Raw genomic sequence first — 18,147 nt, forward strand, 5'->3', positions numbered from 1 at the left:
CGTTTTCTACCTGGACACCCATCTTTCAGGCCTGGAAATGTCTTTGAAATCATTTTGTTCATGATTTTCTTTCCTCTGTTTTTCTTTCTTTTTTTTTTGGAAGACCTATCATTTGATGTTAATCTGTTCCTCTGATTTCTTTCTTTTTTTCCTCTTCAACTTTCCATTCTCCCTTCTCTCTCCTTCTTTTCTTTTATGGTTCTACTTTTTTAAAAGATTTTATTTTATTTATTTATTTATTTATTTAAAAGATTTTATTTCTTTATTTGACAGAGAGAGAGACAGCCAGCGAGAGAGGGAACACAAGCAGGGGGAGTGGGAGAGGAAGAAGCAGGCTCCCAGCAGAGGAGCCTGATGTGGGGCTTGATCCCATAACGCCGGGATCACGCCCTGAGCCGAAGGCAGACGCTTAACCGCTGTGCCACCCAGGCGCCCCTAAAAGATTTTATTTTTAAGTAATCTCTATACCCAACTTGGGGCTCAAACTTTGAACCCCAAAATCGAGAATCGCACATTCCACTGACTGAGCCAGCCAGGTGCCCCTGGTTCTCCTTTCTAAGATATTTCCTCAGCTTTGTTTTCAAACCCTTCCATCCAGCATTTTTATTTCTTCTATCATTTCAATGTTATTTCTCTGAGAATCTACATGATACATATTTTCTTTAAGTGTTCTTCCTACATAGTTTGTTCCCTCCATGCTTTCTTTTTTTTTAAGTGTATGTATTCTTTTTTTTTTTTTTTAAAGATTCTGTTTGAGAGAGAGAGAGAGCGAGCATGAGTGGGGAGCCAGACGTGGGACTTGATCTCAGAACCCTGGGATCATGACCTGCGCCCAAGGCAGACGCTTAACCGACTAAACCACCCAGGCGACCCATTCCTTCCATGCTTTCTTTTCTTTTGTTTTAATCCCTGTAAAACATGATAGATGTTTTTTTTGGATGTTTGGTAATCCTTTCCTCTCTGTTGACTTTTAAGAGTAGGGTACTGGGGCACCTGGCTGGCTAGTTGGAAGAGCATGCAACTCTTTATCTCAGGGTCATAAGTTTGAGCCCCACATTGCGTGTAGAGATTACTTAAATAATTAAAACTTAAAAAAAAAAGTAGGGTACCAAAAAGTTAATTAGAAGTTCGTATGTTTAGATTGGGCTCTTTTCTGAGTTTTCCATTGTGAAGTGATCTATGCGGGCCATATTTGGGGAATCTCAGTGTCAGTATCTTCAGGTCTTTGTTCCTATGGGATCATAGCTAGAGGAATGCCAGCATTCTAACAGGTGGGCAGGCTAGGGATCTGAGCAGTCAGTCTCTGAACTTCAGTTTATTTCCTCTGTTTTTAATGTTATGGCCTTTGCCCTCCACTATGTCTGGTGTTCTCCTATCTAGAGACACTATGTTTAACTCTCTTCAGAGGATAAAGCTCTTAGCTTCTGCCTGTGGGAAAGGATCTGGTATATTGACTGCTTTTAGCCCTGTCTTGCTCTCCTCTTCTAGAGGTGCCTATCACTGCCAGTTCCTGAATCTTCTGGGGTTCTGTTCAAGGACCATAAGGGGACTGCTTCTCATTCTTCTTCACTGCTAACACCAGAGTCAACCTGCCCAGGTTTGTTAATGTCAGTTATTAATTTGTCTGTTTTTTAAAACCTGGTTTATTGAGGTGTAATTGACATGCAGCAAACTGTGTTAAGGGTCCCATCGCTCTGCTCCCCTTTAAAGCCATATCCCTAGGAAGAGTTGTCTGTATTCATTATCTCAGATCCCTTTTTCCTATTCTCTCATGAACCCATTCCTATTCTCTCATGAACCCAATGGCAGAATCTACCATTCTACCCAGACTGCCCACCAGGGTCACATGTGACCCCCCACTTTGCTGAATGAAATGGTCAGTTCTTAATCCTCAGCTTACTTACCCTGTCAGCATTTGTACAATTTGACGTGTATACACCCACGAAACCATTATTACAATGAAGACAATGAACATAGTCTTCATCCCCAGAAGTTCCTTCAGCTTCTTTATAATCTTTCCTTCCTGCCTCTCCCTGTCCCTAAGCAACCACTAATCTGTTTTCTGTCACTATAGTTTGTGTTTTCTAGAATTTTATATAAATGGAATCCTATAGTTGGTGCTGTTTTTTTTGGTCTTTATTTTGAGATTCATCTACGTTTTTGCATATGTCAGTAGTTCATTGCCTGTTACTGCTGAGTGATAGTTCCGTAGACGGATACACACGGGTTTTTTGTTCTAGTTATTGGCTATTACAAATAAAGTTGCTGTGAACATTTGTGTACATGTTTTTATATGCATGTACTTTCATTTCTCCTGGATAACTAAGAATGGAATGGCTGAGTCACGTGGTTAGTATATGATTAACTTTTTTTCTTTTTATTCTTTTTGTTTTTTAAAAAGTAATCTCTACACTCGGTGTGGGGCTCAGACTCACAATCAGAGTGTTGCATGCTCTACTGACTGAGCCAGCCAGACACCCCAGCATATGTTTAACTTTTAAAGGAACTGCTAAGCTGTTTTCCAAAGTAGTTATACCATTTTATAATCCCATCAGCAGTGTGCACGAGTTCCAGATGCCCCGCATCCTCGTAAGCGCTTGGTGTGGTCAGACTTCTTAATTTTAAGGATTCTTTTTTTTTTTTTTTTTTTTTTAGATTTGATTTGTTTATTTGAGAGAGAGAGTGTGCAAGAGAGCACAAGCGAGGGGAGGGGCAGAGGGGGAGGGAGAGAGAGAGATTCTCAACCAGACTCCGCACTGAGCATGGAGCCAGACTTAGGGCTCCATCCCATGACCCCAAGACCATGACCCGAGCCGAAACCAAGAGTCAGGCACTCAACCAACTGAGCCACCCAGGCGCCCCCCGGGCGTGCTGATAACTATATGGTCCACTGACTTGAGCTTAAGAAACTGAGTCACTATCCTCTCTTTCTAATACTTTGTCCTCTCTTTGTGGGTTTATTCCTTTAAAAGTTACTTTAATCAGTGGAATAGAATAGAGTTCAGATATAGATTCACAGAAATATGGACAATTGACTTTTTACAAAGGTACAAAGTCAGTTCAATGGAGAAGGGATAGTCTTTTCAACAAATGGTGCTACAACAATAGTACATTTATTTGCAAAAGAATGAACTCCAACCTGTAGCTCACACTTTATACAAAAATTAACACAAAAGAGATCAGTAACTGAAAGTGGAGCCAGAACTATTAGGTGTTTTGAAGAAAACGGGGGAGAAAAAGCCTCACGACCTTGGGTTAGACAGTTTTTAGATATGACATCAAAAGCATAATCCATAAAAGAACAAATTGACAAGTTGGGCTAATTCAGAATTAAAATCTTTTGCTCTGTGAAAAGATGTGTTCACAGAATGAAAAGACAGGTTACAGACCTGGAGAGAATATTTGCAAATTGGACAAATCTGACAAAGGACTTAGGTCCAGAATATATGAAAAACTCTCAAAAAAAAAAAAACAAAAACCACCTCTAAAACTTGAACAATAAAAAAGAGGGCAAAAGATTTGGACGGGAACTTACCCAAGGAAAGTATATGCTGGCAAAGAAGTGCATGAAAAGATGTTCAACGTAATCATTAGTGTTGAGGGAAATGCAGATGAAAACCACAATGAAATGAAAACCACAATGAAATGCCACTTCATACCTATTCGAGTGACTAAAAACTAACACCTGACAGCACCAAGTGACACCTAGGGTGCAGAGCAGTCGAGCTTTCAGACCTTCCTGGTGGGAATGCAAACTAGGGGAGAGTCGAGTGGTTTTTTTATTCAGTTAAACATACTTTTACCAGCTCTTCCACAGAACGGCTTAGATGTTTACCGTAGAGAAGTGAAAGCGTATCTGCACACAAAGCTTGTCCGTGCATGTTTATAGCGGCTTTATTCATAATCATCAAAAAATAGAAACAGCCCACATGTCCTCCAGTAGACAAATAGATAAACAAATTGTGGTACATTATTCAGCAATAAAAAGGAACAGGTTATTGATAAATGCGGAAACGCGGATGAAACTCAGAGGTCTTATGCTAAGTGAAAGAGGCCAGTCTCAGAAGTTCGATTATATATTTTACAGTTCCATTTATGTTGCCATTCTGGAAAAAGTAGAACTACAGGGATGGGAGAACACATTAGGGGCTGCAGAGATTAGGGGCGGATGAAGGGTCTGACTGCAGAGGGGCAACCCTGCTCTCTTTGTTCCTGGAAGTTTCTATTTTCCTCTTCAGTAGCCTCATTTCCTTGGAGTGTTTTCCACCTGTTTTTCCACCGTGGTTCCCCGCTGAACCCTACAGCTTGGCTTGATTGTGGACATTTTGCTTGGATTGAGGGGGCGGGGGTGGGGGAATAGTTGTGTGCTTATTCCCGGATAAGTCTGGGAATATTTCTTATGGTAATGGATACATGATACAGTACTTCCAGGGGCGGAGGAATGGGCTGCATCAACCTATAGTGTCATTTTTTGCTTGAAAAATATATCTTTGGTACTAAAACCTTACCCAGAAGAGAATAATAGATTGCACAGAGCTTCTAGGTTTTGATGTGGGTTAGAACTGAAAAATGAGATGTCTTTAAACTCTTTTTCCTTTTCTCTTTGATAAGTGATATAATGTGGTTTGGACACTCAGAGATTCCTGAGATTCCAGGTTCTGGTTGATGATTTACTGCAAAATTGCTTATAAATTGAAGTAGAAAATGTTTTGCAGACCTGGCAGCTTTCTGGCTTCACACCCATTTGTCACCCAGCATTTCCCTTTGTGTATAGAACAAGAATTAATTAGGCTGCACTGCAGGAAAAGTTTATGGCTATAATTTATATAGGATGAATTTCTTTTTAAAGAGACAGCATTGTTTTGTTATACCTATATACATATAAGTGTGTATATATATAAAGTGATTTTTTTCTCTTCAAGCAGTGTCTGTGAGCTTCCAGAGTAAGCCTTCATTTTTCTGCCTCATGCAAGACATTGGTGGACTAGATGCTTTTATAGTGATTGCTTTCTGATCAGACTGTTGGTTTTCTGTTTCTTGTTTTTAAATTCATTGTGTGCTAGCGAGCAGCACTCAGTTGTAGGTTTGCATTTTAGACATCGGTCAGACTTGTCTGGTTTCCAGAGCTTTATATTTTTTTGGTCTCTTCGAAGAGTTAGGATTCTGTCTTTTTTTTTTTTTTTTTTTTTTAGGGTCTTGCTCATTCAATTAATGTTTTCATAATCAATGCAAGTCAGAACTTGCAATTTGTTCCTGATTTGCACATTAAAGAGCTCCATTAATTAAGGATCCTGGTGTTTGGCATGTTCCCGCAGGATCCGTGCATTATTTACACGGTGAAAGTGCAAGATGCACGCTTCGCAGTTGTAGTGGCAATCGCAGTTAATCCTGCCTTTTCTCTTTCTTTCTTCTTCTTTTTTGCTTGTGAATAACAATTAATTCACAACTCATTGAAACTCCTCAGGGATACATTGGACCAAAATAGGAACAAGTGATCCAAATGAGGGGGCCACAGTGGAAGAGTAGAAAGTAAATCCTTTGTTTAAAGGGGGAAATCCCCCTGGAAGATACAGAGAATTGATGTGTTTGGTTTTTGTTGGTTGTTGCACTTGGCTGAATGTAGGAGGCATAATGGTGTTGAGTTGTAATTCTGTTTACTCTGATTTGGCAGATTTTTTTTTCCTCTCCGTAATAGTAGTTGTACTGATAAATGAAATTGCCTTTCAGAACCCAAATGACCCCAGAGATTTAGACAAACATACCTCTATGCTTGTGTCAAGTAAGCTGTTTCACAATATTCCTATTTTTAGTTGCTTTTTCGTGGAATCACTTTCCAGGGTGTTGGGCGCTGTTACCATTTCTTTGGAAGCTTCGTCTAAGGCAGAGGTTGTGTAAGAGGCTGTAAAAAGCAGTTGGAAACATGAAATCAGATCACTGGTTCAGCAGGCTCCTCCTTTCTGGTCTCAGCCATGGCTAATGCTTATCTATTCTTTTTTTTTTTTTTTTAAAGATTTTATTTATTTATGTGACAGAGAGACAGCCAGCGAGAGAGGGAACACAGCAGGGGGAGTGGGAGAGGAAGAAGCAGGCTCACAGTGGAAGAGCCTGATGTGGGACTCGATCCCGGATCGCCAGGATCACGCCCTGAGCCGAAGGCAGACGCTTTAACGACTGCGCCACCCAGGCGCCCCAATGCTTATCTATTCTTAATGCATTTTCCTAATAGTAGCTAGTCTATCTTTAAAAATACCATGAGAAGCTGCAAAGCATTTTCAAGAGTGGAGACATTTTTTCTCCAATATTTATGAAGCTTGCTGGGGATTTCGTGGGACTTAATTTGTCCCTGTGTTCTTCTGCTACTATATATGTAGATATAGATATATAAAATCCATATGTATCTTTATATAAGTGTATGTGTATATAATATTCACTGTAAAAAATAAATACACAGTATTGATGTATGTAAAGGAAAAAGTAAAAGTTCTCCCACTTTCCCAAATCGCTGTACCTTCTTCTCCGAGAAAACAATGTGAGGTGGTTTATCCCGGACATTTTAAAGTGTATATATTTTCTTCCACTATATATATTTTTTTCCATTAAGTTTTAGTGGAAGTTTGATGAGGGAAGAGGATGGGAAGACCAGTTTGAGGGGGAAAAAAAAGGGCTATAAGGTTGCTTAAGAATTGTCTTAGAGAAAATCTGAATATCATGATACCTTTAAAACATAATTCTCTGTTGATTATTGTAATTATTAGATTTATAACCTGATCCCAAATAAGTTTATCCATATGATTTGCTTTGAAAGTTTGTTATACTTGGACTGCACTTGACTTTAGTTTGAGTTCTTTAGGAATTTTTAATTCACTTTCATATAATATTGATTGTTTTGCTTGGTGTTTACTTTGAGATCTATCACATTCTGTTTTTCTTGAGGCACTTGGATAAATTTGCCTCTGGATAATACCCCAAATGCTACTATTTTGAGAAGAGTTCTGACTAGGTATTCATACTATTTCATACAAGGAAATTTTTTTTATTCTGTATTATTTTTAAAAAATTATTTTTGAAGGAATCTCTATGCCCAATGTGGGGCTTAAACTCATGACCGCAAGATCAAGGGTTGCACACTGTACCGACTAAGCCAGCCAGGTGCCCGCATACAAGGAAAATTTTTATGTGAAGACAAGCTATTTAGACAGTCTTAAAGATTCTTAAATTTTCAAGATGGTACATGAATGTTATGTGGTGAGGTTTGGGGGAAGGGCAGAGATAGACATTCTAACTCAAGTTCTAATTAGAAAGCATTTCTGGTGTCCTCAGTAAGACTCATAAAAGACTATGAGTGAAAAGAAATCAAATGTGACAATTCGAGAACCAGGATGATCAATTTACTTCTCTCTCGGTATTTTCATCACGCAAGTACAATGTCAGATGCCCTTATACTTAAAACTAATAAAAATAGCTCCAATTTGGTACTTGTGCGCTACTCTCCAGACACTGTGTTAAGTTCTTTACAGATGTCTCATTTAGTCCCCAAAGCATCCTACGAAGTAGGTGCTAATAACTGTGCCATATATATGAAGTAGTAAGGCCTTGCAGAGGGTTAAGGACCTTGCTCAAGGTCACACGGCTAGTTAGAGGCAAAAGTCAGTGTGGGTCTGCTCCACTGCATAACCTCTGCTCTTGGCCACGCCACCCAAGCACTGTGCATGCAGTTTAACTCTTTTGTCTGGATTTTTGTTGTCGTTGTTGTTTTTTAAGATTTATTTATTTATTTGAGAGAGAGCTCGCATGAGCAGGGAGAGGGGCAGAAGGGGAGAGAAAATCCCAGGCAGACTTCCCACAGGGCGTGATCTCTGAGCCCTTGGACTCTGAGATCATGACCTGAACCGAAATCAAGAGTCGGGTGCTCAACAGACTGAGTCACCCAGGTGTCCTGCTTTTTTCTTCTTTTTAAAGAAAGTATGAGGGTTACGGAATAAATGCCAGAGCTTGAAGAGGTGAAGGCAGGAGCAATATGGAGGTGAAGTTGTTGTAAAACAGAAGGTTTAGGTGAGTAGTAATTGTATCCTTCAGTTTTTTCTAAGATCTTCCCCACATACTGCCTTTCAGTAAGAGAGCTAGAAGGGCCCCGGGGTTTAGCTGATCTCTTCCTGTAGGTAGGTAAGCCTTTTTTTAAATGATAGAGAAATCTATCAATAGGCTTTTTTCTTACTATAACATATTTATGATATGGTAAGGAATTTATGATATGTTATGATAAGGAATATGATACATATTCCTTAAATCAAATTTACTAAACGGCCAAAAGAAAAGTAAGGGAAGTAATCTTCTCTGATCTCAGCAGCTCGAGTTAAGTACTTTTAATACTTTGTTGTATGGTATATATCTTTTCCAATTTTTTTCCCCACTGTGGGCACGTAGTTAGAACTAAGGTGGAACCATATTCTATATTCTGTTTTGCAATCTGTTTTTTTTTTCCTACTTAACAAAGATCATGAATATTTTTCCATGTCGTTAAATATCGTTCTACAGGATTATTTTTAATGGCAGCATAGACTTTCCATCATAGGGATAGTTTAACCGGTTTTTTATTGTTGGACATTTGGATTGTTTCCGGTTTTCATTTTTATAAGTAATGTACTAAACATCATTGTTACTAAATCTTTACTTACATCCATGATTACTTTGTTGTATAAAATAAATTTCTAGGTGTGGAATTAGTATGTGTTCTAAGGATACGTGAAATGTTAAGGCTTTTGATCTGTGTTGCCAAATTGCCCTCCAGAAAGGTGGTATCACTTCACATTCTGACCTTCTTTATATGAATGTCAAGTTTCCCTTATCCTTGTCAACACTGGACTTCATAATTTTGTTTCATCTTTGTCACTTTGATAAATGGAAAATGATTTCTGCTTATTTTGGTTTACAGTTTTTAAAATTTACACTTCCCAGTGTTGAATGAGGGTAAACATTTTTTTCCTTACATTTATTAGTCCTTGGCATTTCTTTTGTGAATCACACAGGGGAAATTTTAGACTAGTTCTAGGGATAGATGATCTCCTTATCAGTCAAACTAATGGCCACCTCTAATTTCTCCTGCCTTTATTTTAATCTGTTTCTCCTTGTTTGATTTTCTGTTGACAGGCAGAATTACTTCTACCTCAGAAGACCTCTTTGTACTATTGTATATATTTAGTCTTAATTATGTTTTTTAGTAGTCATAAAAGTAAAATGTGTTTATAGTAAAAATATATATTTTTTCAAACAGTATTGTTCCCCCTCCTCCCCAACAGTACTGAAATGTAACATGGATTGTGAAAGTCTTCTTTTTCCCTCCTGTAAATAGCACTCTTCAGAGGTAACCATTTTTAGCAATTTGGCATATATCCTTCCAGATACTTCGTCAGTTTAAACTTTTTTTAAACCATAAATGACATCCCACTTTGCATCATCCCATGTTAATGAATATAAATATGCCTTTTCTTTCTTAAAAAAAACACAACTTGGCTATCTTTGTTTTCTTTTTCTTTTTCCTGAAGTATTTTAAATTAAATTATAATCATCATGCCAGCTTGCCTCTAAATACTTATGTAAGTGGTTCCTAAAAAATGAGAATGTTTCTTACATAATACTGTCATCTCACCTAAGCAAATTAATACTTCCTAAAAATCCTAATGATACTAATGATATGTCCGCTCCATATTCTGATTACTTCCATTATCCCAGAAAGTATTATGTAGTTTAGTTTATTCAGAACAAGTTCTGTTTATAATTATCCTTTTCAACAGCTGTGCAGAAAGTTATCTGGCTAAACTAAATTAATTTAACCAATCCCCTATAAATGGGCCCTTAAGATGTTCGCAGTTTTTACCAGTTATAAACAATGCTAAAAATAATGTTTTTGGACCTGCCTCTTTTGCTCTCTTATCTGATTATTTTGTTAGGATTAATTTCTAGAAATGGAATAGTAGGGTCAGGTGGTATGCATGTGCAAACCTTTGATACATTTTGCCAGATTGCTTTCTGGATGTGTTGTGCTAATTAAACTCTTATCGGTTGTATATGAAGAGTGCCCCTTTCCTCACATTCTTGCCCACATCCAGTAGTATCAGAAAAATATAACATTGTTTTAGGTTTCTTTCTCTTTTCTTTCTTCTCTTTTTCTTTTTTTTTTTTTCCCCTTAAGTGAGGCCAAACATCTGTTCTGATGTGTTTGGCCATTTGAATTTTGGAGACTATTAATCCATTTCTTACCATTCTTTTTTTTCACATTAAGTAAATATCCCTTCATTTTGCCTTACCGGGCCTGCCTTCTGTCCATATAGATTTGGGCTTCCTTTACTTTCTCCACTTTGTTTTTCCTAGTGTGGGAACCAGATTTGGTCATAGCATTTTAACAGAGCCTGACTAGTATTGTATTTTGTTTTTGTTTTTGTTATTATCATGTAGTGGTATTAGGGAGGGAGGGCAGTTTTGTCATTTCTTTTTTTCTTTTTTTTTAAGATTTTATTTATTCATTTGAGAGAGAGAGAGAGAGAGAGAGAGCATGAGCGGGGGGAGGGGCAAAAGGAGAGGGAAAAGCAGGCCCCGTGCCCTCCCCCCCCCCCCCCCCCCCCCCCCGGGATCATGACCTGAGCCGAAACAGATGCTTAACCGAGTGAGCCACCCAGGTGCCCATGTTTTGTCGTTTCTTATAATTGAAAATGGCGTTATACTTTGCTTTCCAGATTGTTTTGATACGTGACCATTTAAGGAAACATTGATGTAGAAAATGAATAATATGTAGTTCTTTTTAAAGCTTGTAGTAGTGTTTCATTTTCTCTTCGGTATGACAGCGGTATGATAGTACCCACCTCCAAGGGTTATTGAGAGGGTTTAAATGAGTTGTGTAATACATAGAAAGTGCCTAGACTAGGGCCTGCCCCTTTGTGGGTTCTTCATGATGTTAACTGTTAATAGCGATAGTACAGTCTTTTCTTAGACTGTAGCTCTATGGCCACAGTATTTGTTTCCCCCTTCTTAAAAGGGTTATGTAAATGAATACCAGTACTATACTTGCCGTTACGCCTTTGAAGACTTCAAATGGACATAGAAGAACATGCCAAGAAATTATTAGGCTGCCATTTTTATTCATTTATTCATTCAGCAACCTGCCATCTGCCAACACCAGGCATACCAAGGTGAATTGTTCACAATCCCCATCTCCAGGACCTCGTAGTAAGTTGTGGAGATAGGTAAACCACTTCTAAGGCATAAATATTTAAGTGTTTTCACGTGAAAGCAACCTCCCAAAGTGTTTTCATTTTGGGTTGGCAAATCAATCAATTAGTCTTACTAATATTAAAAGAAACACGACAACAGTCTTATTTTCTGAGCCTCATTTCATCCATCTAAGTGGTGATGATTACTCTGTCTTCATGTGACTGCATTGTAACGTTTGTAAGTTCTTCGATCTGGTAAGATGGTTTTGAGACTCTTAGGAGTAGCCTGTAAAAAGTTAAGTTTGATGACTTTGCTTTTGTTAACAGAAGTCAGTTCGTCGAGGATACGTACTTGTTGCAGCTAGCGAATATGTAGTTCGCATTTGGTTGGCTGGTCAGCATTTACATTTGGAAATGAGAGTGTAATTCGATGTTCTGCCACGTGGCTGAGGAGGCATCATTGCTCTGGAACGAACATGTGTTTGTAGAATACTTTTTGGGGCCCAGGTGATGTGTTGGATGCCAAAGTGACAGGATGGGGTCTGTGCTCTCAAGTAGCTTACAACGTAGTGAAATCAGACTCAGCACAGTATGACAAGTGCTGGAGCAGTGGTGTGAATGAGGCTGAGAAAGGAGTGGTTGACTCTGCCTGGGAATCCCCATTTTCCCAGCCCACACAGTAGAGAGAATTTGGGCATTTAAGTTAGGAGTAGTTTCATTGCCTAAGAGGCTGTTTGTTTAAAGGCTTTTTCATAAGAAAGGATCAGGCTGTTTTATATGAAACGGAGAGGGTAACTTGAGTTGGATTGTGGTTCTAATTTTATTGTGAGTAGGTTTTCTGACTTCAAAGTTTACTTTAAATTTTAGTAACATTTTAAATTATAAAGGTAATATATGCTTATAAAATATTCAGCTGTTCAAAAGTATGTCAAGTAAAAATGAAAGTATCTCTTCTCTCCCTGGGTAACTCTCATTAGACAGTTTAAACAATTACTTGTAAATAAGCTTGGATTTTAAGCACCCCGTATTCTGAGCATTTATTCTTTCTGTTCAAAGGGGGAAAATACATTTCCCTTTTTAGGGAAGTACCGCGGAGCAGTGGAGGTTGTCTGGGGCCTGTGTAGTGGATTCCGGGAAGTACATTGATCAGTTAGGTTGCTGTGTCCTATAGGGCTTTTTAAGGATTTATTGACACACTTCATCAAGGTATTTGAGGCAGTATTCAGGGAAACCTAAGAAGTTCTGCAGTTCTTTTCCCTTCCTTATAAATTCACGCCTGGTCAGAAATTACAGCTTGAGTGGGATGTCCCTCCACAGAACTCAAATGCATGCTATCTATCATGTTACTTAGTGCGGTGGCAGTAATGTAAAATGTTACGGATTTTTTTTTTCTTTTTTCTTTTTGCTTCTTTCTGTGAGGGGGCTCACCCAACATATTTTATCATATGTCTCTTCATCTCTCCCTATTTCAGCTTCCACTTATTCCCCCAATTCCCCACATCATTCTCTTAAGAGAAAAAAAATCAGTTTTGTCCACCGAGTCCTCTTTCTTACTTGATTTAATATGTCTTGGGTTGAATGTTTCTCACAAAAACACTTTGCATTCAGAATTAGCCTATCAAACCGTTTCCTCCATGGACTCCTCCACAGACTGCACACTTTCCACTGTGGGGCCCCCTGAGGTATGGAAACCCAAGGCTGCTTTTGGCTTTAGCCGTCATGACTTTAGAATATCAGTCCCCATGCTCTGCTTTGAAAAGTTATCCTGCTGGTGGTTTTGTACCATTAAAAAAATTCTGCTTTCGGTCCGCAGAACCAACCAGCCAACCAACACACGGAGACAGAACTCCTTATCCTGTTCCAGTTAAAACCACAGCCCTCATAGTAACACATCACTTATCCAGATCTGGGAATACATACGTGCACACACTGTATATATGTATACATACGTGGAAATATACGAAGTCTAGGTGGACACACATTGGAGATGATAGCAGCTCATCCGTATGGTTGGTGTTCAGGAATTTGCAACCTGCAGTACTCTTTCTTACTGGCAACGCCATTCTGCTTGGGGAATATAGAACAAGCCCAAACAGTAATACTGACAGAATTCGGAATTATGATACAGTGGGGCCTTCACGTAATTCTTTGTTGAAGAAGTTAGGGCCTAAATGTTAAGCCTTATTGTTATTCTGAGTTGATAATCTCTGCCTTGCTTTAATAATTTTTCCTCATGCCTGGGTAGCCCGCGAGTTGCACAATAATCACTCACACAGCTTTGTAATCAATGCCCAAAGTAATAGGATTCCTCTGGCCACCGGCAATTAATAAATTTGTGTCTTTTTTAAAACACTAGCAAGTCGGGCCTGAAATACGACTGACTGGCTCTCCTCATTTGCATATTTATTGCAGTGGAAAAATTCTTACCAGATGATTGATGCTGAGCCTGCCTCTTGAATTCCAAGCAGCACATTATTATGAAATGAAAAATGCCGGCCATACAGTTGATTAAAGTTGAAGACAGTGGAATCGGTGTTTTTTAAGATTGTGGGAGAATTAAAGGCATATTTTAATAGATGTTGACAAGAAGTGAACTAACAAAAGCAAAGCAAAGGATTTGCTTGAAAAGATTTAATCAAACGTCTTTCTTGGGGGATTAATTGCCGGGGATGACTAGTGCAAGTGGCAGGCGTGTGTGGATTTGAATGAAAAGTATTGTTCTCAGGCCAATATATCGTGTGTCATTTTGACCTATAGTTTAGCTCTGGTTCTAGAGTTACTTTTGAAGGGGAAAAAAATGCTCTCGTAATCTATACATTCTATTCTAGTTCATTGTATTTATCTGGCGTAATAGGAATGTGGGAATTTATGTATACTTGTACATAAATTATTGTATGTTTTCAGGTTTATTTTTAAAATAACTGTAGAGATATTTAAAAACTGATAAGGTAAGCTTTATTTTAGTTATAAATTCACTCTCTGCATCCCCCCTCCAATCCCCTTGCCAGAAGTTGTACTTATTGGTTTATAATCTAATTAATGAACTGTGCCTATGTCCAAACTTATTCTCTGCCTCCAAGTTTATGTTGCACAGCCAAGATGAATCAGGGAGAAAAATAAAGCTGTTAGGTGAAAATGGTTTTTAGATTGGTGACATTTTATATATAGAACGCTTGCATATGGGTAGCGTGTAAGTGAATACTTAATACAGGAATCGATGAATACTAGCTCAGTCCTAGCACTGTCGATCAGTACAAGCACAACTTGAGATTTTCACCACGTGAAAGATGGTGATTTTTTTTGATAGTGATATACTTTCCATATCCACAGCATTTAAAAATGTATGACATGCCTTAATATATAAAAACATGTTTATTATTTTCCACCTAAATTCTGTGAGATACACAGACGAAGGATTATCTACATTTTACAGATGAGAAAATTGCGACTCGAAGATTAAATTGGTCTGCTCAGTATAAAATGACTAGTCAGTAATAGTGTCAGTTAGAATACAGGGCTCCTGACCCTTAGTAAAGCACTCTTTCCATTGATTCTCTACTTGGAAAATTATTCCTAAAGCTGGTGCCCAGATGCTCAGGTTGTATCTTGATAATATGGTGAGGCGTATGTCCTTCTTAATCTGCTCTTAAGGGAAAGGCCTCTGGAAATGGACCATGTAGGACAAAATAAACATATATATCCTTGACAGTCTCCATTTGTTTTGTGGCCACGTGCCAAGGGGGAGAGGAGAAAGTATATGCCTCTCTGCTGCTTTTTTTAACTTGTAACTCTGACAGTAATTAGGAGAAAAATAAACGGTGAATTAGAAACTGCTGGTTCCATTCTCTTCATTTTTCATAGGGTTGAACAAATAGAATTCGGTCCTATGTGAATGATAAAAAGAAGGTTCGTTGCGGTTTTGTTTTGTGTTTTGGCTGGGAAGAATCCACTGTCGGATTTGAGTCTCCAGGAGAGTCTTTCCTCGCTCTTGGCAGCTGTGGCTTTGAGGAGGCCTGCCGTATCCAGCAAAGGATTGTCTGGCCTCTTCGGATTTTACATAAAACCTTAGTGGAAGGAAATGTGGCCCTAATATTGCAAAGAAATGAGAATTGGGTTCTTTCTTCTCTGTCTCTTTAGAGGAAGCTGTCCATGTGTTGGTCACTGGTGACTTTACTTTGATAAACGTTTTTTTTCTTTTTCTTTATTTCTTCTTCTTCTTCTTCTTCTTTTTTTTTTTTTTTGGGTGTGTGTGTGTGTGTGTGTGTGTGTGGTTAGAAGCACAGAATTGCAGATTTCATCTCTGGTAGGTCTCTTGACACTTTGATGCATGGTGGTGCTATCCCTGAATGGAGCTTAAATACTTCAGGGCTACTTTCTGACTGGGTGAAGGGGTGTATAAAATGAGAACATATGAGAGAGTATTAACAGAAAGGCACACTTTGATTTACTGATATTGGCTCTCTGCTTTCTTGTTGGATTGATATGCTGTCTAATATATCTGCAATGGATTTTTTTTAAACTGACTTGAACAAAATAAAAAGGCTTGTATAGCTACTTGAAAGTGGCCCTTAAAAGTAGCAGTCTCTTCGTTGGATGTTTTCACAGTTCTTGGTTAAGCTACATGTGAGAGTCACGTTATGACCTGCTTGCTGGGGGCCAGCAGCTATGAGCGTTACAGACTGCTCTGCAGCTCACCCCCCGCTTGGCTCCTGATTTCCTGTTTTACATCATGGATGCATGGCACCTACAGGAAGTAAGGGGCAGGCACCTGCTTTTCTTGTTCTTTTTTTTTTTTTTTTAAGATTTTATTTATTTATTTGACAGAGAGCACAATCAGGGAGGGAGGCAGAGGGAGAAGCAGGCTCCCTGCTGAGCAAGGAGCCCAGCGCCGGGCTTGATCCCAGCACCCTGGGATCATGACCTGAGCCGAAGGCAGACGCTTAACCAACTGAGCCGCCCAGGTGCCCCTTTTAAATTTTTCATTGTGGCAAAAAACACATAACCTAAAATTTACCTAACATAGAATTTATCCTAACTGTTTTTTTCATTTTCCAAATCTATTTTTAAATTTTCATTCCTGTATAGTTAACATACAGTGTTATATTAGTTTCAGGTGTACAATATGGGGATTCAAAAATTTATCCTAACCGTTTCTAAGTGTACAGTTCAGTAGTGTTAAGTGTATTCGCATTGTTGTGTTACCAATCTACAGAACTTTCCGTCTTGTAGGACTAGAGCCCTATACCTGTTAAACAAGTCTCCATTCCCCTCTCCCCCAGGCCCTAGTAACCCCCATCCTACTTTCTGTCTCTATGAATTTGACAACTCTAGGTACCTCCTATAAGTGGAATGATACAGTTCCTATCTTTTTATGGCTAGCTTATTGCACTCAGCATAATGTCCCCAAGGTTCATCCATGTGTTGTAGCCCATGTCAGAATTTCTTTCTTTTTAAAGGCTGAATAATATTCCATTGTTTTTTTTCCCTGTTCTTTTTGACTAGGCTCAAGATTGAAAGGTAATAGATGATTTTTTTCTGTACAGAGATGAACTGGGATGGTAGAATTATTTATTATGCCCTGCTTTGGAAACACTTAAAGTGTTTTTTTTTTTCAATTGTGTTAAAATATACATGACATAAAATTTACCAGCTTAACTATTTATAGGTATATAGTTCAGTATCATTAAGTACATTCACATGGCTATCCCAACATCCCCACCATCCATCTCCAGAACTTTTTCATCATCTCAGTCTGAAACTCTGTATCCGTTGAACAGGAACAGATGTCCATTCCGCTGTCCTCTGCACCCCTGACCACCACCGTTCTGCTTTCTGCTTCTGTAAATTCGACTGTTCTAGGTCCCTCGTGTAAGTGAAATCACACAGTATTTGTGCTTTTGCGACTGGCTTATTTCACTTAGCATAAGATTTTCAAGGTTAGGTCTTGGGAATTTTGAAAACTACTTTGCAAATGCAAAATTGGTTTGTGTTTTCACTTTGGAAAACATGGGCTCTGTTTCTTAAGATATAACCTTTTCTAGAGAAGGCACTAAAAACTGTGGCTAATGCTAACTGAAGTTTGTGTGGGCTGAAGTCCATATGGAATATAAAGTAACAATGAATGTAGGGATTGCTAAATGAAAGTAGGGGTGCTTGTGAGAAGGTTATAGTTATTTAAGGGAAAGGGAAGGCGTGAGAGAAGCATGGCCAGAGATGATTCGACAGCCATTACCGATAATAAGAATGGAAAATCACACGATTTAGCAGTGGATTAAATACATCGAATAAGGGCACCAAAATGTCAGTGATCGCCTATGAAAACACATTAAACAGAGAAATCAGACAAGGGAGAAATCTTAGGAAGAACAAAGTTCTGGTTCTGATGTGGTGTATTTGGAGGAGTAATGAGCATCCACGTGGAGATTTTCTTGCAGGTGCTGGAAATGTGGACGCTCGATAATAGGAGAGACGTCTGAGTGCTACCAACGCAGAAACAGTGATTATCAGTGTCTAGTTAGCCCCTTTAGCAGGATTAGGCTGATAAAGAAGGTAAGAGTTCAGTTCTCAGAGGGCCAGTTTTTCTCCTGAACGTTCTTAGCCGTAGACTGTGTACTTAATCCTGACCAGCTGTATTCCATACGCATTCCGTCGGCTATGTGGAGAACCAGCTAAGAACATGTTCTTGATATGCAAAATTTTAATACACAGTTCAGTACTGCAAATAGTAAGTCATTAGCTTGGGTTTCGTACGTGAACAAGAACTTTTCATAGGAATATGTGCGGGGAGACTGTATGTATGAGATGGCAGTTCAAAGCAGAGGCAAGTGAGATCTGAGAGAGGGCAGTGGTGGTGGCGGCAGTAGGGGTCCCAGGACAAAGTTGTGCTCTTTAGAAGAGGAGGAATTGCTTAAGGAGTTGATTGATAGAGGGATAATCCAGGAGG

General features: G+C 38.8%; 1 protein-coding gene across 1 annotated transcript in view; it reads left to right on the plus strand.

Moving 5' to 3' along the window:
• Nucleotides 1-18,147, plus strand: part of AATF (apoptosis antagonizing transcription factor) — a 99,581-nt gene that overhangs the window by 18,134 nt on the left and 63,300 nt on the right. The gene's annotated exons all lie outside the window — the stretch shown is intronic.

The sequence above is a fragment of the Ursus arctos genome, unplaced genomic scaffold (assembly GCF_023065955.2).
Source record: "Ursus arctos isolate Adak ecotype North America unplaced genomic scaffold, UrsArc2.0 scaffold_24, whole genome shotgun sequence".
Lineage (NCBI taxonomy): Eukaryota > Metazoa > Chordata > Mammalia > Carnivora > Ursidae > Ursus > Ursus arctos.